The sequence below is a fragment of the Bos taurus genome, chromosome 22 (genome assembly GCF_002263795.3).
Source record: "Bos taurus isolate L1 Dominette 01449 registration number 42190680 breed Hereford chromosome 22, ARS-UCD2.0, whole genome shotgun sequence".
Classification (NCBI taxonomy): Eukaryota; Metazoa; Chordata; class Mammalia; order Artiodactyla; family Bovidae; genus Bos; species Bos taurus.
Window position 1 is genome coordinate 26,475,532 of NC_037349.1, and position 21,425 is coordinate 26,496,956.

The following is a 21,425-nucleotide window of genomic DNA, read 5'->3' on the forward strand; positions in this document are numbered from 1 at the left end:
TGTCTGTGGGGTCACACAGAGTCGGACACGACTGAAGCGACTTAGTAGTAGTAGTAAGGAAATGGAGATCTATGGACTTGTTAGATAAAAAATTCAGAATAGTCCTGTTAAGGAATTTTAGTAAACTACATTGGGTTAACCAAGATACCTTATAATAAAACTATCAGAAGTCAAAAACAAAGAAAGAATTTTAAGATCAGTAAGAGAGAATTTATATAAGGGAAGAAAGTGAACACTACTTTAGCAGAAGAAAGGAAATGACACAGAATAGAGGAAAAATAAATGAAATAGGAAATAGAAAAACAAAGGAAAGACTAACCAAACTAAGAATTGGTTCTTTAAAAAGATAAAGTTGACAAATGAAGGAAAATCCAGACTAATAAAGAAAAAAAGAGAAAGGACCCAAATCAACAAGATTAAAAATAAAATAGGAGGCATTATAACTAATACCACAAATTTTCAAAGGATTATAAGAGGTCACTATGAACAACTATATACCAACAAACGGGACAACCTAGAAGAAATAAAAAAATTCTTTGAAACATACAATATACCAAGACTGAATCAGGAAGAAATATAGCCTTGTGATTATCACAAGCAGATGTGGAAGGAGGAGGAATTTGAGGAAGGTTGCTGAAAGGTACAGACTTCCAGTTATAAGTATGTGGAATGGGTGTGGTATACAAACATGACGAGTATAGCTAACAGTGCGTGCTCAGTCACTTGAGTCATGTCCAACCTGTGCGACCCTGTGGACTGTAGCCCACAAGGCTCCTCTGTCTATGGAATTCTCCAAGCAAGAATACTGGAGTAGGTTGCCATGCCCTCCAGGAGATCTTCCCAACCCAACCTGTGTCTCTTGTGTATCCTGCATTGGCAGCTGGGTTTCTTTATCACTAGCAGCACTTGTATAGGAAAGTTTTTAAGAGAGTAAATCTTAAGAATTATAATCACAAGGAGAATTTTTTTTCCTTTATTCTTTACGTCTTTCTTTTATCTTTATTGTACCCATATGAGAAGATTGATGTTAACTGACCTACTGTGATAATCATTTCACAATATCTTTAAATCAAAGCATCGTGTTGTACCCCTTAAACTTAGTGATACATGTCAATTATTTCCCAGTTCAGTTCAGTTCAGTCGCTCAGTCGTGTCCAACTCTTTGCAACACCATGAATCGCAGCATGCCAGGCCTCCCTGTCCATCACCAACTCCCGGAGTTCACTCAGACTCACGTCAGTCGAGTCAGTGATGCCATCCAGCCATCTCATCCTCTGTCATCCCCTTCTCCTCCTGCCCCTAATCCCTCCCAGCATCAGAGTCTTTTCCAATGAGTCAACTCTTCGCATGAGGTGGCCAAAGTACTGGAGTTTCAGCTTTAGCATCATTCCTTCCAAAGAAATCCCAGGGCTGATCTCCTTCAGAATGGACTGGGTGGATCTCCTTGCAGTCCAAGGGACCCTCAAGAGTCTTCTCCAACACCACAGGTCAAAAGCATCAATTCTTCGGCATTCAGCCTTCTTCACAGTCCTTACATGACCACAGGAAAAACCATAGCCTTGACTAGACAGACCTTTGTTGGCAAAGTAATGTTTCTGCTTTTGAATATGCTATTTAGGTTGGTCATAACTTTCCTTCCAAGGAGTAAGCGTCTTTTAATTTCATGGCTGCAGTCACCATCTGCAGTGATTTTGGAGCCCCCCAAAATAAAGTCTGACTCTGTTTCCCCATCTATTTCCCATGAAGTGATGGGACCGGATGCCATGATTTTCATTTCCTGAATGTTGAGCTTTAAGCCAACTTTTTCACTCTCCACTTTCACTTTCATCAAGAGGCTTTTGAGTTCCTCTTCACTTTCTGCCATAAGGGTGGTGTCATCTGCATATCTGAGGTTATTGATATTTCTCCCAGCAATCTTGATTCTCAGTAAAACCAGGAAAAAGAAGCTAGAAATCTGTATATGTTTAGGTATGTATTTGTGTGGGAGGGCATGTGAAAACTTCTAACTCCTATATTTGAGCAATAATTCAATTCTATTTTTGGTTTTAACAGATTATAAACTAGCACTGCATGGCTTGAGCCAGCTTCTAACTTCAAATATAAGAAAACCAAACTCTCAGGAAATGACCTTAAAGTCACTTAGCATTTTAATCTTAATAGATACATTTATACTTTGTATAACACATTCTTGAGTAATTGAAGTTGAGGGAACTTGGTGTAAACACAATATTGGTGTAAATACAATTGTTATGGAGAAAAATGGATATTTTACAGATATATGTGAAATTTTGAATGGTATCCACACAGAGAGAGTATTCTAGTTTACTCTAAATGATAAGCCAGTTACTGCATACTTTACACACTCTTAATTTTAAAGGTACTTTAATTACTTCTCATTGCAAATGTGCAATCATTGAAGATAAAGAGTGGTATGGCTATTATTAACTGTGACAACGCTTTCAGAAACACATTAATGCATTAATGTAATATCAAAATTTTATAGATATTATTATGAAACTTTTGTTCACTGAGGTGTTGGTAGTTATTGTGAAAATATATAAATATGCATTTTACATTGGATAATTATAAACAGACTTTAGAGAATTGATTTTCTTTTAATTCTATAGTTTTGTATACTCACATAAGAAGGTATTTTTCAAAAATTGTTGTGCAATATTGGAGAAGGAAACGGCAACCCACTCCAGTGTTCTTGCCTGGAGAATCCCAGGGACGGGGGAGCCTGGTGGGCTGCCATCTATGGGGTCACACAGAGTTGGACACGACTGAAGTGACTTACCTTACCTTACTTGAAAATAATCAACTTAGACCTGGTTTCTCATCTTAGATAGCCACTTTAACCATCTGACGGTTGAACTAGACCCTCAAATCCAAAAAGCCTATTAATAGTTGGCAGCAAACAATAGAAATGTCCTGGATTGGTGCAAGAACAAAAGAGCACTTTCAGATTTTAATGAATGGGTAGTCTATGATGTGTCATAGATATGACAGTAATGGCCTAGAGAAAGAGAAAACGTGGGTACTCAGGGCATAATGAGGAAGAGCAAAAAGAATCCCTACTATTGATATAGAGTATATGACTTACAGGAGGTAGTCACTACCAGGAGCAGGGAAGCAAAGGAATTATTTTACAGAGACAGTTTTATTTTTTTAAAGAAGATCCCTTTCCCAGCCACAGCATAGTCATAACTAAAGAATAATTTCCTATGTGGCACAATTTAGTTGTTGACATCCTGTAACGCAGACCCAAAGGGAAGATTAAAATGGAGGATGATAGCACTTGCAAGGAAGTCTCACTGAGAAAACCCAAATACTGACAGTTCTTAGTCATTCATGTTTTAGCAAATAAGTACTCTTTTAAACCATCAACTTAAAACTGTGTGGCTATATATTATACATTTAATTTGTTAGCACATGTAAACCAAGAAGACTGAAAGCAAATGCATTTAGAGGAAGTGGTGGCTGTGTTTATTTTTTCCAGACATCGTTTGCTTTTAGAGTATGACCAAATATTGTTTGTTTTTAGAGTAAGATATCAATGTTTCTAAGATGCATGCAAATTCAGTAAGATTCTGCTGTACATCCACTGGCACAACAAAAGGACTGACAATATTTAGTACTGGGGAGTATGTGAACGAGCAGAACACTCACTCACTGCTGATGTTAAGATAAATAGGTACAACTTTGGAAAATACTTTGGAAGAATCAAGTAAAGTTAAACATGTAGACACTGTGAACCCCCCAAATATGTGCATATGGCCATCAAATGATGTGTACAAGAATGTTCACAGCATTGTTGTTCATAATAGTTGCCAATAAGGGAAACAAAAAAGCAAATGTACATCAACCACAGAATGGATACCTGAATTGTGGTGTATTCATAATGACAGAATACCACACAGCAATGAAATAGAATAAACCACTCCTATACACATTTATCAGAGAAAGCAATGGCAACCCACTTCAGTATTCTTGCCTGGAAAATCTCAAAGATGGAGGAGCCTGGTCGGCTGCTGTCCATGCGGTCGCGAAGAGTCAGGCAAGACTGAGCAACTTCTTTCACTTTTCACTTTCATGCGTCGGAGAAGGAAATGGCAACCCACTTCAGTGCTCTTGCCTGGAGAATCCCAGGGACGGAGGAGCCTTGTAGGTTGCCGTCTATGGGGTTGCACAAAGTTGGACACGCCTGAAGCGACTTAGCAGCAGCAGTAGCCTCCCTGGTGGCTCAGGCGGTAAAGAATCTACCTGCAATACAAAAGATCCAGGTTCAATCCTCAGGGGCTTCCCAGGTGGTGCTAGTGGTAAAGAACCCACTTACCAATGTAGGAGACATAAAAGATTGCCGGTTTGATCCCTGGGGTTGAGAAGATCCCCTGGAGGAGGGCATAACAACTCACTCCAGTATTCTTGCCTGGAGAATCCTATGGACAGAGGAGCCTGGAGGGCTACAGAGGGTCCATAGGCTAGCACAGAGTCAGACATGACTAAAGTGACTTAGCACACACGTAATTCTCATAAACTGAATATTGACTGAGAAAAGATAGACACAAACGATCCATTCTGTATGATTTCAATTATATAAAGTACAATCACAGGCAAGAGGAAACTATGGTAATAGAGGATAGAGAGATGCTGTTTCTCAAGCAGTTATAAATTGAGAAGGAACACAGGAATCCTTCTGGGTTACAATATATTTTCTGTGTCTTGGATCTGTGACACAATTGCATAGGGATGCAATTCTGTATAAATTCAGCAACACTTTCTTGTATGTCAGATACCTCAAGGGGAAAAAAAAAAGCCAAACAAAAATCACTGGCAAAAACCCATACCCTTTGCAAAAGGGCATTTTAGTAGCATTGTTCTGGAATATCTTGGGTGTGTGTGTGCTCAGTAGCATGTGACTCTTTGTGACCCTACAAACTAGCCTTTCAGGATCCTCTCTTCATGGGATTTCCCAGGTAAGAATACTGGAGTGGGTTGCCATGCCCTCCTCCAGGAGATCTTCCTGATCCAGGCATCAAGACTGCATCTACCTGGTTCTTCTGCATTGCAGGTAGATTTTTTTTTTTTTTTTTTTTTACTGCTGAGCCACTGGGGAAGTCCCCGGAAATAGCTTAGGTTTTGCCAACTCTAGTAAACTGGCCTCTATAACGTTTATAGTTTCAAGGCATGTCAGAGAATCCATCATAAATGTATAGAGTTGGAAGGGAGCTTGAAGAACTATCAAATTTGTCTCCTTCATGTCACAGAAAATGAAACAGAAGCTGAGAGATAAAGTTCTTGTAGGAGGCCACCCAGCTAGACAGTAGCTGAGTTAGGACTCAAACGTGTGATTCTTTTAAGTCAGGATTTCTTCCACTACCTGTTGCTTCGATGTTGGTTTATCCTTTGAAGTGGGTTCAGCAGGTTCTGACGATCATTCAGCATATGACTACTCAGCGCTCAGGACAGCCTCCAGGATTGCAGAACATCAGGTAGTTCTCAGTCAATCCACTGCACTCGCGGTTGTTTCCCTTTTAGCTTGCCCCCAGAATTCTGTTTTCTCTTCCCTTCTTCAAAGCAGGAGCCACCTGTGTCATTTCTCCTCTTACTTGGGACCACTTCCAGAGCAGCAGTTTGCTCAGTATCTTCTTTCCTTGGCCCTTTAAAACATGCATACGTCCTTCATATATCAGTGTATTATCACATATTGGGGGAGGGATAAAAAGAAATGTGAAAAAGTACATAAGAGGAAGCAAATCAGATTTTTGAATCTCATGAAATGTTTTCTGGTGGATCCTCAGCTATTCTTCTCAAAGGATGTGCAAAAGCAAAAAATACAATTCACAGGAGTGAAAAAGAATAAATCATACTGGAAGAATTATCCATATATTAAAAGACTTACATTTGTGAGATAATACATAAGCTTCTTTCTTAAGACCAACATCTGGTGGTGATATAATAACTATAAATCCATAGTGCCTAAATAATTTGATACATCTGCCACAATTATCATATGCTATGAAAATATCTGTGATTTCTATTGATACTATCATAGACATTGTCAATATTGCTATGTATGGGTATTTTTTTAACCTAGATTCCAGGTGACACAGTGGTAAAGAATCTGCCTGCCAATGCAGGCGATGCAAGAAACACAGGTTCAATCTCTGGGTTGGGAAGATCATCTGGAGGAGGAAACGACAATCCATTCCAGTATTCTTGCCTGGGAAAATGCTGAGGAGCCTGGTGGGCTACAGTCCATAGGGTTGCGAAGAGTCCGACACAACTGAGTATGCACGCACTCACACTTAACAAAAGAAAACGTTAACCTTTGATAACGTGATTTTTTTTTAAAATTCAGGGTCATTGATCTAAGTAAAGAATTCTATTCTAAACACTATTCCTGGAAGCTAGTTCCTATTTATAGACAAAATTGGCTGAAATGGAAATATTCAAAAGAGAGAGAGATAAATGCTATCAACATCAGCAACAATGATAAAAGCCCAGGTCTGAGACAGGGTCTCAGTGACCTTTAGAAACCCTTAGCCAGTGATCTCAGAGAAGGCAATGGCACCCCACTCTAGTACTCTTGTTTGGAGAATCTCATGGATAGGGGAGCCTTGTGGGCTGCCGTCTGTGGGGTCCCACAGAGTCGGACACGACTGATGTGACTTAACAGCACCAGCAGCCAGTGATCTTTAGAGGCCCTTAGCCAGGATATTTAGATTTTTAGAGTGATCTAAAGTGAGATCTCTTCAAGAAAATTAGAGATACCAAGGGAGCATTTCATGCAAAGATGGGCTCAATAGAAGACAGAAATGGTATGGACCTAACAGAAGCAGAAGATATTAAGAAGAAGTGGCAAGAATACACAGAAGAACTGTACAAAAAAGATCTTCATGACCAAGATAATCATGATGGTATGATCACTCACCTAGAGCCAGACATCCTGGAATGTGAAGTCAAGTGGGCCTTAGAAAGCATCACTACGAACAAAGCTAGTGGAGGTGATGGAATTCCAGTTGAGCTATTTCAAATCCTGAAAGATGATGCTGTGAAGGTGCTGCACTCAATATGCCAGCAAATTTGGACAACTCAGCAGTGGCCACAGGACTGGAAAAGGTCAGTTTTCATTCCAATCCCAAAGAAAGGCAATGCCAAAGAATGCTCAAACTACCGCACAATTGCACTCATCTCACATGCTAGTAAAGTAATGCTCAAAATTCTCCAAGCCAGGCTTCAGCAATATGTGAACCGTGAACTTCCTGATGTTCAAGCTGGTTTTAGAAAAGGCAGAGGAACCAGAGATCAAATTGCCAACATCCGCTGGATCATCGAAAAAGCAAGAGAGTTCCAGAAAAATATCTGTTTCTGCTTTACTGACTATGCCAAAGCCTTTGGCTGTGTGGACCACAATAAACTGGAAAATTCTGAAAGAGATGGGAATACCAGACCACCCGACCTGCCTCTTGAGAAACCTATATGCAGGTCAGGAAGCAACAGTTAGAACTGGACATGGAACAACAGACTGGTTCCAAATAGGAAAAGGAGTACGTCAAGGCTGTATATTGTCACCCTGCTTACTTAACTTATATGCAGAGTACATCATGAGAAGCGCTGGGCTGGAAGAAGCACAAGCTGGAATCAAGGTTGCCGGGAGAAATATCAATCACCTCAGATATGCAGATGACACCACCCTTATGGCAGAAAGTGAAGAGGAACTCAAAAGCCTCTTGATGAAAGTGAAAGTGGAGAGTGAAAAAGTTGGCTTAAAGCTCAACATTCAGAAAACTAAGATCATGGCATCTGGTCCCATCACTTCATGGGAAATAGATGGGGAGACAGTGGAAACAGTGTCAGACTTTATTGTTTTGGGCCCCAAAATCACTGCAGATGGTGAGTGCAGCCATGAAATTAAAAGATGCTTACTCCTTGGAAGAAAGGTTATGACCAACCTAGGTAGCATATTGAAAAGCAGAGACATTACTTTGCCAACAAAGGTCCGTCTAGTCGAGGCTATGGTTTTTCCAGTGGTCATGTATGGATGTGAGAGTTGGAGTGTGAAGAAATCTGAGCGCCAAATAATTGATGCTTTTGAACTGTGGTATTGGAGAAGACTCCTGAGAGTCCCTTGGACTGCAAGGAGATCCAACCAGTCCATTCTGAAGGAGATCAGCCCTGGGTGTTCTTTGGAGGGAATGATGCTAAAGCTGAAGCTCTAGTCCTTTGGCCACCTCGTGCGAAGAGCTGACTCTTTGGGAAAGACTCTTATGCTGGGAGGGATTGGGGGCAGGAGGAGAAGGGGACGACAGAGGATGAGACGGCTGGATGGCATCACCGACTCAATGGATGTGAGTTTGAGTGAACTCCGGGAGTTGGTGATGGACAGGGAGGCCTGGCATTCTGCGATTCATGGGGTTGCAAAGAGTCGGACACGACTGAACGACTGAACTGAACTGAACTGAAAGTGATATTTAGAGATCCTTGTGGACTGAAGTGACTTAGCATAGCATAGCATCGAGGAAATCTAGAGTCCTTATAATTTTGCCTTTGCAAGATGTCATAATGGAGGAGGGGTTTCACATAAGCAAGTACAGAAAATGTGTGGCATAGAAGTGGGGGAGCAATAATTTGTTAGTGAGGTACGAGAAGATACCTTCCCTATTTTCAGAGATCTTCCTTCCTTACAGAGGGAAAAAAAGATGAGCCATCTGGAGATAAGTAAATAATTAAGTACTAACCCACATAAATTATATTATGTCGTGAAATCATTTGAAATGTACATTTTAATAATGGATAGAAATAGAGTACACTGGGCTTAATAGTATTTCTTCAGATTTTAAAAATTTCCAGGCTATATTTTGTTTTGTAAGTTTTCTAGCATAGCTTGGGAAGCTCAGAATTCTTTGTAGGACATCTTTGCCCTAAGCACCTACATCCTCTTGTGATTTGTTGCCTCTTCTCCAAGATACTTTCAACTTCCTAAAGGCAGAGCAGCGACTTATTTATTTAATCTGACTTTTCATGATTACTCAGGCTACTAATTTTATTATGCCAAACAGTATCTTGGGAAACCTTATGTCAAGAGTGTGATGGATGGGAGCTTTGATTGATTGGTTACTTCCCATTTTGCAGAATTTTCCATGTTGCAATTCAGTTACAGTTTGATTAGAGATAATAACAGTTGACAGTTACATATATAAATTAATATGTTAATTAATTTTAAGCAGGATTTTAGTGAGAGCAAAAGTAAGGTGGATAAAAATATCTGCTTGTCAAATTTTTACTGACATTTACAATTTTGGTTTGGTGGTACTTGAAAAGGAAAAATGCAGCTGTCTTTTGAGTATATGCATTCAATTTTAAAACTTTAATTAGTTTATTTTTCCTTTAAGAGTGTCATTTAGGCTATATCCTGTATCCTGTCCTAGTAAGGTGTACTTTATATAAAAAAGAATATATCATTGTAGAGACACTGAATGTGATTTTTAAAGCAGCTTTAATCTTTTGCTGATCCATTGTCAGATATGAACCTAAATGCCCACTAGAGGTCTCTCCACCCTGAATTATTCCTGAATCCTAAAAGGAGAGCATTTATTATATTTTAAATTCCTTGCCTGCTTACTATAGCTGGTGAAATTGTGCTGCATTTGACATGATAGCTAGCCATGACCTTAACAGAGGAAAAGTGGCGCTGACATCCAACTGCTACGCTTGTGAGTCTATTTTATTTACATACAAAAATGTTAGCTTCACCGCTCTGCTCTGTAGAGTTCATCTGACAGTTTTCATGCTTCCGAGTGAGGATGGAAAACATGAAAGCCCTTTAAAGATAGTGACCACATGCTGTCATTTTCTTTGCAGCTTGCAGAAACCTCCGGTAGCCTATCAACTGGAAATAATTATTATGATAGGCAATTTATAGCCTTACTTTTATCAAATTACAGAAAATAGAGATTTTAATTCAAAGGAACAACTTTTGTTGGCAAACTCTAGAGAAAACTAATTGATCTTCTGATACATTTACTTTCTTCATTATGTCAAATAAAGTTTAGGGAGCATATTTAATGTGTAGTCTGCATATAGAAACTTGTTATAGTGTATAATTATAAGAATAATTTGCATGTGTGTGTGTGTGTGTACGTGTGAGTGTTATGTCTGTGTGTCTAGATAAAGCAATTTTGAGATCACTTCCAGCAAATATTTATAAATTGTCCTTTACTAGAGGAATCTTGAAACATGGAAATAAAATACCAGCAAGGTTTAGTCACCTTGTAACCCTCCTCATGGCCTTTAATCCCACACCGTGGCTGGAGAGAAGACAGAGTTAGTGACTAATGGATAGAGTGTTCTATTAAGAAAAGTCAGCATTTAGGATGAGCTGCAATCACTGCCCCTACAAGGGATGGAGGTCACCCACTTTCAGAACTGATCCTTGGAAGTTAGATTAATTCTCTGATGTGGCCCAAAGAAACCTGCAAGCCAAATGAAGAAAAAAAAAACAAAACAGATCATCAACGAAGTGCAGTGATCCATAAGACTGAATTGAAAATGTGGCTAAGGGGAGAGAAAATACCAAGAAAACCTATTGCCTTTCAACTCATAATTATTTTTCTTTTCAAAACCAAAGCCTGCTAACAGTAGAGAGACAAAAGCAGAACTATGTATAAGAAGCCAACGCAGCACTACCCTAACAAAGCACATTAACAAGTGATGTAGACCTTCTCTATTCTTGAGTCAGCTTGTGGTCGTGACTGACATGAGGACAAAGTGATCTCAAGGTATCAGCTCTCTGGTCTGAAGGAATACTAATCCCCTGGTGTTTTGCTGCTTGATTGCTGGACCAAGAAACACCAGCCCAGAGGAGTTTGATCCAGAGTCCAAATCACCATAAGCAGACATCCAATATGATGTCTTGGAAACTGTTGCCTCCTTACTACGATCAAAGTCAGTGGAAGACATTTTCCACAAGATGAGATTGGAATGAGAATAAATATTGAAATTGGGGTGACCCCCTCCAAGGCAAAGGATCCCACTTTCTCATGAAGCAGAGAGCAGTAACCTAAGAGAGCATAACCTAAGAGGGCACGTTTTCTTAATTGATATCATACTGTCTGGGGACAGATTTCCAACATAACCAGGTTATGGAACTAATGTGAGCTACATTGTTCTACTAAAATAGCTGGAAGTCTATGAAAAGATGTTCAGGACAGTGTTGTGTTTAATAATGAAAAATTAGAACCAGCCTATTGTCCAATGTATGGGATTGGTTAGTGAAACATTCAGGTAGCATTGAAAATGGTAATGTGTGACAATATTTGCTAAAAAGAAAGTGTTTCCATGATTTCACAATTTTAAATTACTAAATGGAAAAGCAGTGGATTTTAAGTATTTTAACTGACAATAAGAAAATCATTATGCTTTGTAATCCCAGATGCATTTACACACAAACACACACACACATACACACACACACACACAAATGAAACCATATTCACCTTGATTTTTCACTGTTTAGTCTATTTCTTTATTTTCTATTTAAATTATTTTAATGCTGGTTATTACCACTAAATACATTTTCTGATCCACTAATTGGTTTTAACTCATAGTTTGAAAATACTTGAGGTTGAGAATAACATATTGTAATAATCTGTTTTGTAAATATATACATTTCATGGAAAAGTCATGAAGATTATACATTGAAATATAAACCATAGTTCTCTCTCTGTGATGGGGTTTCTAATTTTTTTCTTTCTTTCTCACCTTCCTCAGCACATTTTCCTTCAGGAAATAATATTTTTTGGTAACTGAAAATCATCCAATAAATGTTTTAGATATTTTCAAATCATTTCATATAGTGTTTGACTGTATCCTCCTCTCTATTAGGTTTATCTACTGTGTTTTCTTCCAGAACCATAATGACATCCCTATTCTCTCATTTTCTATCTTTAAGTACCTAAAAAGGGAGAGAGAAAATAAAGACTAATACGAAGGAAGCATTGAAGAAAACAAAGATGAGAGGGAAAGAAGAAGGAATGATGTTCCTCTAGCTACTCCAAGAGTTTTTTCATTTATTTACCCAAGGTGCTTATGTGTATGTGTGTGCATGCGCACAGGAGTGCACAGGATTGGATGCAGGTATGTACAAAAGTCGTGTCCAACTCTGCGATTTTCCAGGCAAGGATACTGGAGTGGGTTGCCATTTCCTTCTCCAGGGGATCTTCCCAACCCAGGGATCGAACCCAGGTCTCCTGCACTGCAGGCAGATCCTTTACCCACTAAGCTACAAGGGAAGCCCATGTACAAAAGTATGTGTATAGATTTTGGACCCAGAGCTTATTTTTATGTTTGCCAAGAGACTGAGACAACATAACAAAAATCCCCTTTGAACCATTCATTTCATTAGTTAGCTGTCAATTTGAGAAAGGCATATCCTGCTTTTTCTGTGCCTCAGTTTCCCTATTTGTAAAATAGAGTTGCTGTGCTAAGATTTCACTTCTAGATAATATTGATTCAGGAAGAATAACCTGGATGGCTGATTCTTGACTTACAGGTATATATTTTTGGATTATTGATAAATCAAAATCCATACTTCTTGTCCTATGTTGAATTCCCATATTGAGAGAATACTGCAAATTTTCTGCCTTTATTGTGTATTAAATTTAGTTCAGTGGCTAAATCAGAGCAGATATGCCCTTTTTATAACAAATATTAGTACCATTTTCCACTAACTTACATTATTTGATTACTTGAACCTAAAACTTAGCAAAATTGAAGCAAAACCTACTGATACATGGATGGTATAGTCACTCTGCTGACATAAATACATATTTATTTAAACAGTCTGTGTCTCCTATGGGCTTTCCTTGTAGCTCAGTCGGTAAAGAATCTGCCTACAGTGTGGGAGACCTGAGTTCGATCCCTGGGTTGGGAATATTCCCTGGAGAAGGAAATGGCAACCCATTCCAGTATTCTTGCATGGAGCACTTCATGGACAGAGGAGCCTGGCAGGCTATAGTCTGTGGGGTCACAAGAGTCAGACACGACTTAGCCACTATCATGTCTCCTATAGATATTGGTTTACCTAATTTTTGGTGTTAAAGACTATGTGTTGTATTTAATAGAATGTCATGTACAAAGCTTTGATAAGCTTTATTCATAGTCTTGAAAATGCTCAAGATCCTTCCAGACCTAACTTCAATTTAAAGACATTCACTATTGATAGTGAAAGCAAGTCTTCAAGGCAAGATTCTCTCTGGGAACCGATTACAGGGACTTTCATATGTACTTGATTCATAGACATTTCTGAGGTCACAGGCCAGTGGTTGAGAAATGGCAGCATATGTGTCAAATCCATTTCCATGGAATTTTTTTTTTGGTGGGGGAGGTGTTTGGATTTTAAAATTAGTTACAAATACTCTAGAGATTCCCTATAATGGATCAGAATTGTTTTTCAGCTCCTCTCAAAAAATTCTAACATTTCCAACCTGGATCCAGATTCCCGCAAAGCACCCCACGGACTAGAGTCACCATGAACCTTTATCACTGGTACACTGCACAGTCTAGCTCTCATTCATTCAGGTTGTCTGCTCAGCCTTTCTGGGCCTTTGAACTTTAGACCTCCTATTGTAAGCAAACATATTTTAAGTCATCATGAGTCAAAAATTATATATTTGATATAATGAACTAGAAAAAAAATAAAATGAGTAGCAGGGATTAACTAAAAACAAGCCTTAGATATTTCCTGCAACCTTCTTCTCTAAACACACTCATTTCCTATCTTATTTTCAAGCCTCATTGGCTTCATGTCGTTACATTTACATACGTTCACCCCTCTCCTTACCCTTCTGTTTCTGGGAGCTATTTTTGTAACATGAAGATAATAACGCCTGCTCAGCCCACCTTTCTGGGTTATTGTGAAGATCCAAGTGTAAAAGTGCTATATAAATGCAGAATATTATTATATCCATTATTATGCATGCTCAGGCACGGGTGGGTTCTTTCAAGCCCTGCTGCTCTGGCTGGCTTGAAGTTGACATCTCAGCAGTAACAGATAAAGTTAGTTAGACGCCTTTAAATCCATTTATTGCTGCACTTGACTTTTTCATCCTGGTGTTGAGGCAGCAGGATCTTTTCTTCTCTGTCAGCTCAGAACTCATTCCAACAGAAAAAAAAAAATTGTCCTCAGTTTCTGTGACAAGAACTGAGGGTGAAAACGTTCTTGTGCTTTGTCTCACGTAACTGTGGGTTTGTTCAAGTTCAACGTGGCTCCCACTACTGGCAAGCGCAAAGGGAGTAGCATCCCTGGGAGATTTATCTCAGCTCGTTTCTCCAGAAACAGTCCACAGTTGTATAGTCTTTTGTTTGAATCGCACACATCATTTTGTAAAACATTCATATAGTTTGACATCAAAAAATAGCTGCAAAGCAATCTGTGAATCAGAGAACATAGAAGTCTACCCACATCTGCAGAGCCTCTCTTCTCTGAGCTCACACTCAATACACTGGCACCCATCTGACATCCCACAAGGTCAGGGTGTTTTATCTGTATTTCACAGATATAATCCCTGGACTTCCTTCATAGCTCAGTTGGTAGAGAATCCACCTGCAACACGGGAGACCCCGGTTTGATTCCTGGGTCAGGAATATCTGCTAGAGAAGGGATAGGTTACCCACTCCAGTATTCTTGGGCTTCCTTTGTGGCTCAGTTAGTAAAGAATCTGCCTGCAATGCAGGAGACCTGGGTTTGATCCCTGGGTTGGGAAGATCCCCTGGAGAAGGGAAAAGCTACTCACTCCAGTATTATGGCCTGGAGAATTAGATGGACTGTATAGTAAAAGAGGTCTGAAAGAGTCAGACACAACTGAGCGACTTTCATTTCACTTCACAACTGATATAATCCCCAGTGCCCAGAATGATGAATGACCTATAGTAAGCCCTCCATACATTTTGGTTTAGTTGTTGAGTAAATATCATCTAATATGTAGCTACAACTTACATTTCCCAGAATAAAAATGCTGATTCTTATCTTCCAAATTCAAATTTGCTCCTCTTTTTACTCTTTCCATCTTTATAAATGGCACCACTACCCTCCCTGCTATTCAGTTGCTTTGATCCTTCTCTTTCCCTTTTGTTGCTGTTTAGTCGCTAAGTCGTGTCCTACTCTTTGTGACCCCACGGACTGCAGCATGCCAGTCTCCCCTATCCTGCACTATCTCCAGGAGTTTGCTCAAACTCATGTCCACTGAGTAAGTGATGCCTTGATGCCATCCAACCATCTTATCCTCTGTCGTCTCCTCCTGCCTTCAATCTTTCCCAGCATCAGGGTCTTTTCCAATGAATCGGCTCCTTGCATCAGGTGGCCAAAGTACTGGAGCTTCAATTTCAGCATCAGTCCCTCCAGTGAATATTCTGGGTTGATTTCCTTTAGGATTGACTGATCTCCTTGCTGTCCAAGGGACTCTTAAGAGTCTTACTACCAGCTTCCAATCCATCAGTGAGTCCTTCTGGCTCTACCTCTGTGATGCGGCCTGACTGTCTACTTCTCACCAATATCACTGTTACCACAATACAAGTAACTCTTAGCTCTTGGATGGATAACTCCAACACCAGCCTCCTCCAGATTACTGCCTCCATCTTCCTCCTATAATCCATTCTCCCCACAACGGCCAAAGGGAACTTTTAAAAATGTAAATATGGTCATATTACCTGCTGCTGAGAATTCCCCAGTGGTGTCTCATTATGTTTAGACTAAGATGCAAATTCCCTGTCTGTAAGAGCACAGATCGTGGTTTGCAACATTGGCAGCCAACAGAATCATCTGGAGATATTTAAAATACATAGAACTTAACTCACACATTAGACTGGCTGAATCAATGTCTCTGGAGGGAAAGTCTCAGTAGATTACACTTGGGTCATCACCCCAACTTCTTGAACACCTTACACTGTTTTCCTCTTCATTCTAAACTTTTGCACCTTGGGTTTTTTTTCTTTCTCCAGAAATCATCAAGCTTATGCCAGCCTCCAAGGAAAAGCCAGGACTTTTGCTTTTGTTGTACTTTCTGTCTGAATGTCCCTCCTTTTCTCACAGCTGCCTCTGTTCCTCCTTCAGGGGTCTTATCTTCCTTAGTAGGTCTTATCAACCTAGCCACAGTCTCTATCCTTCAGCAATTTCTGTGTCATAATGTGTGTCTGTCTCAATAGAAACTAAAAGGCACTAAGGCAAGAACATTGCTTGCCTTCTTTATTGCTACTTCATAGTGCTAAAAAGAAAAAAACACACACAACTTTAATCTTTATGGGCTGTGTCCCAACTAGTCACTTGTGCCATGTAGTACAAGAATAGCCAAAGATGTGATGTGACAGATGGGCATGGCTGTGTCCTAATAAAACCTCATTTATGGAATGAAATTTGAATTTAATTTTATGGGTAGCAAAATATTATCCCTCTTTTGATTTTTTCAACCCTTAAAATTATAAATATCATTACTAGTTCATACACCCATAGAGGGAAAAAAAAAAAAAAAAAACACCAGAAACAAAAAACAAACCAAAACCATAACACAGGTGGCAGGCTGAATTTGGTCCATCAGCTGTGATTTGCCAGCCTCTGAGAGTATTTGCATTTGTTTTTTAATTTGAAAGTCAAGAATTTCTTTGAGAAATACAAAGAGGCTTCCTAAAACACTATTAGCAGTGTTATCACACTATTTCCTCGTAGGGATTTCTGCATGTCTCAAACCAATTCAGAAAACATTTGGCAAGTATATATTATGCTAAATGGAACTGGATTAAGTGGCAGGCCAGGGGGCAGCTACCCAGGGTATAATCTATAACTGAAGCTAAAATATCATCATAATAAATTGGGAACAGCACACCTCTGAACTCAGTTTCCCATAATAGTCTTCTTTTCATAAATTACAAAATACAGCTTCCTATTAAATAAAGACCAGTACCAATACCCTGAATGAATAGCTATTTAAAACAGAATCTAACTTGTACCCACCTCCATTCTCATTAAATACATATTGAGAAAATAGTGAAATAATTTTAGCATTTAAATATTTCACAGATTGTAAATTATTTTCTGCTTCTGGATTTTGTATAACTTCAACTGATCCTAAACTGAAGACTTTGCAAAGACATCAAAAAACACAGAGAATAAATAAACTCCTTGTTTTCAAGGAGCTTATCCTAGCTTTCCTCAACTTTCACCTAGTTAAACACTAATTATACATTTCACTTCAGCCCAGAGGTCACTATTTCTGGGAAGATTTCTTGATCTTGCCGACACAGATCCATCAGCTGTCCTCCATTCCCAGTATGTCCCCTTCTTTGCTGTATTTACATACTTGTTTTAAAATAAATATATAAATAACAAGTATATTATATTTTAAAATGTAAATATTTATTTACGTACTTTATTTAATTGATGCCGCTTTTTCTCTTGAGACTGCCAAGCACTTGAAGATATTTTATGGACCAGGATGAATGTTCTGCCTGGCATTCAGTTTGTACTCAACAAATAATTATTCAGTCAAGGAATAAGGAACTGAATAAAGGAATGTGATGGACCTCAATGGAAGGCAAAATTTTTTGACTTCACAGCTACTGACATTTCCTTCCATTTTTCTCTATAATGTTTTATAATTCATTGTGCATATATTTGTTATGAATATGATAATCATTTCTGAGATTCAAACAGTCCACCTTTGGGTGAATGGAGAATAAAACAGGGAGGAAATGAAGGCGCCCCTGGAGTGAAAATTCATTAGACACAGAGGTAGACTTTCCAACCACAGCATTTATCTTAAAGCTCACATGCTGGTTATTGGAGAAGAAGAAGAAAAATCAACTGCATGTATTTAAAAGCACAGGGAAACACAAAGCAAATCCTTCTTTCAAAACCACAGGAAGCTTGTTTTCAATCCTGATTCTAAAAGATGAACAGCCAACTCTCCCCTTCATTATAATCCTCACTGCTGCCCTTACAATTAGGTCCTAGAAAGCATGCTGGTGCTCAGACACAAAACTGAAAGCTACTGCAGACATGTATTTCCAGATACAGCTGTGTATGTTTTCTGTTTCTATGGCAAGGGGCAGATTGAAGTGAAAGCTCCCACTCAGCTAACTGTTCCTGATCAGAGTGTTCCCCTTTCTACTTACTTCTGCAGCAGCAAGAGGTAAACTTGTGCACTAGCAAGACTATTTGTGCTGTGCTCAGTTGCTTCAGTCATGCCCTACTCTTTGTAACTTATAGACTATAGCACACCAGGCTCCTCTGTCCATTAATTCTCCAGGCAAGAAGACTGGAGTGGATTGCCATAACCTCCTCCAGGGGATCTTCCCAACCCAGGAATCAAACCCATTTCTCTGGCATCTTCTGCATTGCAGGCAGATTCTTTATCCACTGAGCCAGCTGGGAAGCCCATTAGCACACTGCTGCTGCTGCTGCTGCTAAATCGCTTCAGTCGTGTCTGACTCTGTGTGACCCCATGGACTGCAGCCTACCAGGCCTCTCCGTCCATGGGATTCTCCAGGCAAGAACACTGGAGTGGTTTGCCATTTCCTTCTCCAATGCATTAAAGTGGAAAGTGAAAGTGAAGTCGCTCAGTTGTGTCCAACTCTTATCGATCCCATGGACTGCAGCCTACCAGGCTCCTCCATCTATGGGATTTTCCAGGCAACAGTACTGGAGTAGGGTGTCATTGCCTTCTCCTCATTAGCACACTAAGGCCCCCTAAATCTGTTCCCATTAGCTCATGATATCAGAATGTGGAGAAGCTAACCTACAGACCTGTCTTCTGACTACCTTCATTAGGCATGTAACTGGTCTGTTATCAATTGCACACAGGCATCCTGAATGCATGGTTTCTCCAGCCCTGCAGAGCCCTTTAAACTGCTGCTGTAAGGGCACCAGTATAAAGACAAACGCTAACTGAATAGTGTTGGAGCAGCATTTCACAAACTCCCATCAAGCACAGGATATGAAGTAAGTGAAGAACAGAACCAGGAGAAATCATGTCCTAGAGCAGAGATGATATGAGCGGGCTGTGCAGTAGTGTCTATTTAGACACTGAAATTGTATGTATCAGATGATAATATATTTCCCACCAAAAGATATGTGGGCCAGAAGAGTTTATCACCCATGTGATCAATAGAATTCAGATTACTTAAATTAGTAATTTAATTAGTAATCTAATCTAGTAAGGACTCTAAATTGAGTCCTTAGAGTCATAAAACTGTGATGGTGGTGATGAATAACACAAGTGTAATATACTAATAAGAGATATATATTTTGGAGGAAGAACACAAGTTTGGAGCAAAGAAAGTGAATAACACTCTCCAGAAAAAGTATAATATAAAATCATAGTCCTTTCAGAAATATCTAAACTCATAATTGCCTGAAACAATTTTTTAAAAAATCTCCATAGTTATGGAGTTGTGAAATAAGCATGCTATAAGACAAGATGTTTACTCTCTAATTATATAAAATTAATCTACATGAAAACATTCCTATCTCTTAATCCTGGCTTATATCTCTGCTGAATCTCCTACCCAAACTAAACACAGTACAATGAAATGTTAAGGTGAAGGTGCAAATCTTGCAACAAATATACAATTTCATGAAGTTAACAAAAGTGATATTGGAAAATTTCTTTAAACCTCAAGGCGTTTATAAATAGTACTTTAACATGAGTAGAGCAGTTAATAATTAAACATGTAATCATTGTCAGGGATGATGACACAACTATCATTTCAAAAGAAAATGACTTAAATATAAAAAGATTCAGAGAAGTCCCTGAATATTTTTTGAAAATATGATATTCTGTATCATTTGCTTGAGAATCAAAAGTGAGGAATATTGTTTCACACCATGAGAAAATTTTTTTCACAAAAAATGTTCTAGGAAAAGATAAATATAACTCAAATCTTGCTTATTTTAGGTATCAGCTTTTAACTGCCATTCCCACCAACATTTCATAAAATAAAATATAAAATTAAGAAATAATAGGAAACAACCATTCATATATATAAATAAAATAAAAGACAAATAGAATCAATATAAGATAAAATATAACATAAAAGAAAATAAACCTTTTCATAATCTTACCTTTTGTTTTCAAGGTAACATTCCAACAAAAACTTTTTTCCGAATTTATGTGACATACTCATCTCTACTTTAAGTAGATTCTCTTTAAGGAAACTTCTCCTGGCACCAACTTTCCTTGGCTATGGAGAATTATCTAAGTAGAGTTTTGCTTCCTACTTCTCTGAAAGTTTTTCTTGACTACTTTATGATTTCCTCTTCCTACAATCACTAGTTAAAAGTGAGGCTTCTCCAGGTTTCATTGATTTGTAAAAAGTTAATATAGTTTATTGTCCAGTGGGTATACTTTGGAATGTGAAAGGAGAATCCAAAAATAAACAACAGTCACTGAGTGATTTACAAAGGTTGTATCTGCTGAACTTTGATTTTTTGGTCCAAATTACTTCACATGCTCTTCCCCTGTGAGCTAGGCCATTCCCAACTAACAAACATGTAATCTCCCTATTTCATTATTTCCTTCATATTCCCAACCTCAGATTCCATCTACTGAACGTAACTGAAAATCTTGACATGAACAAAACTTCTGTTCTCCACTCTCTTTCAACCCAATCAGCCACATTTAAAATGTTTTTCCCCTTGTATATATGAATCCATCTTATATGAATAAAACCCTTGATACTTTCATTTGGACCTTCTGTACCAAATCCCTATCTACCTCCTGTCTTTTCCTCCCCAACTGTATCTCCTTTCCTGCCATATACCAACAAAAAATATTCAGACAAGATCAATATTTTTTAACAATGCTACAGGAGGGACCAATCTCCTTAGCTGCACGTGGGCAAAGCTGCAGTCTTTATGAGTCCTTCCTATGTACTCTTCCATCTTTTCCTTTATGGTAATGTAGTAATTTGTAACCAGAGATACAGCCACTTCCTTGACAATATAAGACATAAGATCGATGTGCAGGGTGAACAATTTTTCTGGAGTAATGATCAAATAATGCCATGACTATAAAATAGTTAAGAACCATGATATAAGAGTCCTGGAAACAGTGACCATGCATTTTCAGTGTAGACAGCTGTGAGCTTGTGTAATCTCTACTGCTCACCGTGGTAGATCATTGCGACCTTGGCCCAGTTAATTAACTTTCTAAGCATGTTTCCTCATATCTAAAAACAGGAATAATAACTTTTACCTTCATTGTTTATTACGAGAAAGAAATGAGATAATTTTTATAGAATGCTGATATAGACTTTCAATCAATGGTAATGACAATGATGAAGAAAACGATGTTGGTAATATATCTATCTATATATTCTTACAGCTATCCTTTTGTATCTGTTTTCCCCCTATCTAAAAAATTTTTTATTCTCTC

General features: G+C 38.6%; 1 long non-coding RNA gene across 1 annotated transcript; it reads right to left on the minus strand.

Moving 5' to 3' along the window:
• Window positions 1-3,946: 3,946 nt before the first annotated feature.
• LOC132343465 (uncharacterized) lies at window positions 3,947-20,340 on the minus strand. The gene is made up of 3 exons (XR_009492309.1): window positions 20,114-20,340; window positions 5,381-5,660; window positions 3,947-4,263 (listed from the first exon to the last, which is right to left on the minus strand). It is a non-coding gene; the product is annotated as an uncharacterized lncRNA (long non-coding RNA).
• Window positions 20,341-21,425: the final 1,085 nt, after the last annotated feature.